Raw genomic sequence first — 7,410 nt, forward strand, 5'->3', positions numbered from 1 at the left:
TTATACATTTCCTGTGTCATACATTTACACAATAACTTCATAGTTATGAAAATTTACATTAAAGGCTGCAGTAGCTGGAGACAACGATGCCACTATATATGTGTTCCCATACTGTTGTCATACAAAGCACAGTATCAAAAGTTTCACTAGCAGTTTCTGCATCAAAGGAAGCAAAATACATACTTATCTGATGTGTCAAAGTAAACACAAGTACTGGTATGAAAATTAAGTATTTTTTTTATTGCTCTGTGTGTCTTTAGACACTAGTATATGAGCAAGAGAAATTTACAAGCTCATTACTAATAAGTCACAGAAGCAATGATAGAATTTTATCCAAAGACAGATTGGAAAGATTTCAATGTAACCTAGGCAGATTTAAATAAAGAAATGAGTACTATACTCTGTTCGCTGCCCCTCCATAAAACACCCAAATGCAAATATAACACCTTAATATGGTAGAAAATTATTTATCAAACACCAACTGTAGGCTAAATACTCTGTGGCATACCTTTATTAGATGCTTATCATGGTAGTTTGAAAGAGTTTCTCAACCTAGCAAGAAAATCCTTATTTTTCAGGTTCTTCTCAGGTGCATCTATTTAGCACACACACAGAATAAAGTCAATAGCAGGATGACAACTGACAGTAATAAAGTATTTTAATTAGTTTTAGCATTTGAAGACAATGGGTTTTTTTACCAAGCACAGCATATGTGCTGGACAAATGTACCTGCTTGTACAATTTTGCTTGGGTGGACATGAAAAATTTTGAATAATAAAAAAAATTCCTACACATCTTCAAGGGCCTATTGACAAGAACTTAAAATCTATGCAGAGATATTAAGGAAAGTTTTTGTGTTCTTAAATTTGTACAAAAATAAGCTCATGTGTATACATTTGATTAAATGAATTTTTATGAAGGATTTTCAATAAATAAATATTTTTTAAAGTTTAAAATTAAACTTTGTCAAATCCCGTAAAGTTCTAAAGAACACAGTTTGAAAACAAGAGCCTTTGAAGACGATAGAGTGGAGTAACGTATTCATTCCAAGTTAAAACATTACCTCTGAGGTCACAACTTAATACACTGAATAATGTAAATTTCATATTCTATTATATCATATCTAAAATGGTTCCATGGAAGTTACAAATATCTGCAGTACTCCCTCTATCATCCTAACTGCTACAACTGCTGTAAGTAAGTAAGGTCAAGAAAGTACAAAGTAAGGAAGATAGATGATCTGATGTTGGTGCCATAGTGAGAGGATAAATAGACAAATAAAGGAATAGTGGGCATATGACTTTGAACACCTATCCTGTTGTATCAGTATATACATATTTTATATATATATATAAAAATATATATATATAATATATCCATCAAACATAAAACTGTCACTCAGATTAATCTAACATAGAATTTCCTCAAAGTAATATTATCCAGAAAGGTTGCTTATATTTGTCAAATAATCTTGCTTCTTTAAAATATTTCATTTGCCCAGACACTTGTGTGAACACTGAGGTAAAACTGCTTTTTTCTTCTCTAAAACAGATTAAGTCAGTTGAAAAAATAATTATATTGGAACTTTTATGTGCCAGACCATGCTATAGAAATTTGGGATATATAAAGGTACTAGAAAGACATAACACTCACCCTTTATCCTAATAGGCAGAGATCATAATAAATACAATAAATAATATCAAGTACTGATAAGTTCTATGGTGTCAATAAAACAGAGCAGTGCATTAGAATGTAACCATGGTTTAGGAGGAGAATGATTTTAGTTTGATTGGTTGGGTAAGTGCTTATCTGGATGATTCAAACTTTGATCTGACACAGGAATTACGGGGAGAGACATGTATGAAAAGATCCGAAGAATGGTGCTACAAGCAGGAGGAATAGGAATAGTTAAGTCCCTGAGACAGAGATAAGCTAGACTAATTGAGTAACAAAAAACCCCAGCATCCTAGAGTTCAATCAGGTAGATGTTAAGTTGTAAATTTCTCTCAGACATCGATGTTGAAATGTCCATTAGGCAACTGTATATACAAGGATGAAGACAATGAGTATGTCCAAAGGGATAGAATCAAATGGAGATTTAGGCCTTTATAAAAGAAACATTTCTTCCATCATAAAAGGAGACAAAGGAGAAAAATGTGGGTATAAATGTTAATAGGTTGGCAAAATTTAAAGCAATATATTAGTTAAGTATATAGTTCTCTGCATTTTTTCTTCATGAATTATGCACTGAAGTTATTAGGTAAGACAGAGGTGGCAATTTTAGAAGACATAAGCTGTAAATCAGTTCTTGTAGAAAGTGACAAAGTAATAAAACAAGGGAATATGATAGAATTGTCTGTCAATATCCTATGTCCATTGAAAACTTTTGATAATAAACTCAAAGTGAGCTTATTTAGAGCAATCATGTAATCTCCATAAGTACTCAGCTTCACATTAAATGAGAGAATAAATTTTATTAGGAATAATCCACTTATGTTCTTAAAAATTAAGAAATGTATACTTGTAAAGCAATGATGCAAGTGACCCCAGACTTTTCTCAAATAATAGAAACCAATGTGTAGTGTTTTGATTATGTCTTTTGTAATACAATTTGAATTCAGGAAGTATGATTCCTCCAGCTCTGTTCTTCTGTCTTAGGATTCCTTTCACTACTTGGGGTTTTTTTGTGGTTCCATATGTAATATTTTAAATCCTTTCTTTTCATTGCAACAATTTTCACAACATCTTCACCAAGAATAGATTCCATCTCAAGAAATATTCTTTCCTCAACCAAAAGAAACAACTTCTCATCTGTTAAAGTTTGACCATGGCATTACACCAATTAAGGCACATATTCAGGTTCTATTTCTAATTCTAGCTGTATTGCTATGTCCACCATACTTGCAGTAACTTCCTCCACTGAAGTCATGAACTCACTGAAAGTCATCTATGAAGGGTGAAATTGACTTTTTCCAAACCCCTGTAAAAATTGATATTTTGACCTCTTCCCATGTATCACAAATATTCTTAATGGCATCTAGAATGGTGAATCTTTTGTAGATGGTTTTCAATTTGTTCTGTCCAGATCTGTCAGAGGAATTACCATCTATGGCAGCTGTAGCCTCATGAAATGTATTTTTTAAATAATAAGACCTGTAAGTCAAAATGACTCCTTGATTCTAGGGCTGCAGAATGGATATCGTGTTAGCAGCCATGAAAAACATCATTAATCTTTTTCTACATCTTCATCAGAGCTCTTTGGTGACCAGATGTATTGTCCACAAGCAGTGATATTTTGGGAAAAAATACTTTTTTTCAGCAGTAGTTCTCAAAAGTGGGCTTAAAATATTCAGTAAACCATGTTGTAAACAGTTCTGCTGTCATTCAACCTTTGCTGTTCCATTTATGGAGAACAGGCAGAGTAGATTTAGCGTAATTTTTAAGGGCCCTAGGATTTTCAGAATGATAAATAGGTATTAGCTTCAACTTAAAATCACCAGCTGCAGTAGCCTTTAACAAGAGAGTGAAACTTGTCCTTTAAAGCTTTGAAGCCCGGGATTGACTTCTCCTATCTACCTATAAGAGTCCTAGGTGACATCTTCTTCCAATAGAAATCTGTTTTATCTCCAATGAAAATTGTTGCTTAGTGTAGCTACCTTCATTAGATATCTTAGCTAGATCTTCTGGATAACTTGCTGCAGCTCCTAATTCAGCCCTTGCTGCTTCACATTGTACTTTTATGTGATGGAGATGGCATCTTTCCTTAAACCACATGAACCAACATCTGCCAGCTTCCAGCATTTCTTCTGCATCTTCTTCACCTCTCTCAGGCTTCAATGAATTGAAGTGAATTAGGGCCTTGTTCTGGATTACACTCTGGCTTGAGGGAATACTGTGGATGGTTTATTCATCTATCCAGACCATTAAACAATTCTCCATAACAGCAATACAGCTGTTTCACTTTCTTATCATTTGTGTGCTCACTGAAGTAGAACACTAATTTTTTTAAAACTATTTTGAAGTAGCACTTTTAATTTCCTTCAAGAAGCTTTCCTTTATATTTAACAACATGGCTAACTGATGCAAAAATCCTAGCTTTCAGCCTATCTTAATTTTTGATTCACCTTCCTCACTAAGCTTAATAATCTCCAGGTTTTGAGGTATTTTTTAACTATTTTTTTATTGAGTTATAGTCATTTTACAATGTTGTGTCAAATTCCAGTGAAGAGCACAATTTTTCAGTGATACATCAATATACATATATTCATTGTCATATTTTTTTTGCTTTGAGGTACCACAAGATCTTATATATATTTCCCTGTGCTATACAGTATAATCTTGTTTATTTATTCTGCATATGCCTGTTAGTATCTACAAATTTTCAACTCCCAGTCTATCCCTTCCCATCCCCATCCCCCTTGGCAACTACAAGTTTGTATTCTATGTCTATGAGTCTGTTTCTGTTTTGTATTTATGTTCATTTTTTTTTTAGATTCCACATATGAACGATTTCATATGGTATTTTTCTTTCTCTTTCTGGCTTACCTCACTTAGAATGACATTCTTCAGGGACATCCATGTTGCTGCAAATGGCATTATGTTGCCATTTTTATGGCTGAATAGTATTCCATTGGATAAATATACCACTTCTTCTTATCCAGTCATCTGTTGATGGACATTTAGGCTGTTTCCATGTCTTGGCTATTGTAAATAGTGCTGCTATGAACATTGGGGTGCAGGTGTCTTTTTGAAGTAGGGTTCCTTCTGGACATATGCCTAGGAGCGGGATGACTGGGTCATAGGGTAAGTCTATTCCTAGTGTTTTGAGGAATCTCCATACTGTTTTCCACAGTGGCTGCACCAAACTGCATTCCCACCAGCAGTGTAGGAGGGTTCCCTTTTCTCCACAGTTTTCCAGCATTTGCCATTTGTGGACTTCTGAATGATGGCCATTCTGACTTGGGTGAAGTGATACCTCATTGTAGTTCTGATTTGCATCTCTCTGATAATTAGTGATATTGAGCATTTTTTCATGTGCCTATTGATCATTTGTACATCTTCCTTGGAGAATTGCTTGTTTATACATCATGATCAAGTGGGGTTCATCCCAGAGATGCAAGGGTGGTTCAACATATGCAAATCAATCAATGTAATACATCACATCAACAAGAGAAAGGACAAAAACCACATGATCATCTCAATAGATGCAGGAAAAGCATTTGATAAAATTCAACACCCATTTATGATAAAAACTCTCACCAAAGTGGGCACAGACAGAACATATCTCAACATAATGAAAGCTATATATGACAAACCTACAGCCAGCATAGTATTCAATGGTGAAAAACTCAAAAGCTTCCCACTAAAATCTGGGACAAGACAAGGCTGCCCACTATCACCACTCCTATTCAACATAGTCCTGGAAGTCTTAGCCACAGCAATCAACCAAGAGAGAGAAATAAAAGGGATCCAAATTGGAAAAGAAGAGGTAAAAGTGTCACTATATGCAGATGACATGATACTGTATTTAGAAACCCCCCCAAAATCTACACAAAAACTACTAGAACTAATTGAAGAATTCAGCAAGGTAGCAGGTTATAAGATTAATGTTCAAAATCAGTTGCATTTCTTTACATTAACGATGAATCAACAGGAAAAGAAAGTAAAGAAACAATCCCCTTTAAAATAGCACCCAAAGTAATAAAATACCTAGGAATAAATCTAACCAAGCAGGTTTTGGTTTAAAGTGAGAGATGTGAGACAATTCCTTTCACCTGAATATTTAGAAGCCATTGTGGGGTTATTAATTGGCATAGTTTCAATATTTTTGTGTCTTAACAAATAGGAGGCCTAAGGAGAGGAGCAGAGATAGGGGAATGGCCAGTCCTTTGAGCAGTCAGAACACATACAACATTTATCGATTAAAGTTGCTGTCTTATATGGATGTGCTTTGTGGTACCCCAAAACAATTACAATAGTAACACTAAAGATCACTGAAGACTACAATAAAAGTATAATGAGAACATTTGACATATTGCAAGAATTACCATAGTGTGACACAGAGACACAAAGGGAGCAAATGCTGTTGGAAAAATGGTGCTGATACACTTGCTCAACACAGGGTTCCCACAAAACGTCAATTTCTTAGCAATGCAATATCTGCCAAGAGCAGTAAAGCTAAGGACAAAAAAAGGTTGCCTGTGTGGCCTTTATTATGTGCTGAGACTTTGTGTCATGATTTTTCTGCATCTATTCAGATGATCATATTGTTTTTATATTTTATGGTTTTAATGTGGTGGATCACACTTACTGATTCGCACATGTTGATATATCCTTGCATCCCAGGGGAAAAAATCTCACTTAGATATGGTGTATAATCATTTTAATGATTTCCTGAATTTGGTTTGATTCTGTTTTTAAATAATGTTTGCATCTATATTCTTCAGGCATATTCATCTGTTATTCCCTTTTCTCATGGCATCCTTATATGGTTTTCAAATCTGGGGAATTCTGGCTTCATATCTTCCTCCTCCTCAAAATTTTTGGAAGTGTTTGGGAAGAATGGAGTTAATTCTTCTATAAAAGTTTGGTAGAATTGACCAGTAAAACCATGCAGTTTTAGAATTTTCCTTGTTGGGAGCTATCTTTTTAAATTACTGATTCAATCTCCTTACTCAATATTGGTCTGTTCAGATCATCTGTTGCTTCATGATTCAGCTTTGATAGGTTATATGTTTCCAGGGATTTATTCATTTTTTCACCAGGTTGTTCAATTTATTGGTGTACAGATACTCATATTGGTCTTTTATGATCATCTGTATTTCTCTTGTATCAGTTGTAGTAGAACAATATTGAGAGCCCAGAAATAAATCTATATATGCATACTTGGTTAACTAATATTTGATAAGAGCATAAAGACTATTCAATGGAGAAATATTACTCTCTTTAATAAATAGTGCTGAGGTAATTGGATATTCACATGCAAAAAAGGAACTAGACCTCTATCTTTCATCACACACAAAAATCAACTTGAAATGGACTAAAAACTTAAAACATAAGATCTGAAACAGAAAATTCCTAGAAGAAAACATAGGAGAAAAGTTCCTTTATGTGAGTCTTGGCCATGATTTTCTGGCTATGACACCCAAAGCGTGAGCACCAAGAGCAAAAGATAAACAAATAGGACTACATCAAAGTAAAAAGCTTCTACACAGCAAAATAAACAATAAAATCAAAAGGAAATTTATTCTGTGAGCTATCACAAGATCTTGTATATATTTCCCTGTGCTATACAGTATAATCTTGTTCATCTATTCTACATATGCCTGCCAGTATCTACAAATTTTGAAATCCCAGTCTGTCCCTTCCCACCCCTCTCTCCCTTGGCAACCGCAAATTTGTATTCTGTGT

The sequence above is a fragment of the Vicugna pacos genome, chromosome X, assembly GCF_048564905.1.
Source record: "Vicugna pacos chromosome X, VicPac4, whole genome shotgun sequence".
Taxonomy (NCBI): Eukaryota; Metazoa; Chordata; class Mammalia; order Artiodactyla; family Camelidae; genus Vicugna; species Vicugna pacos.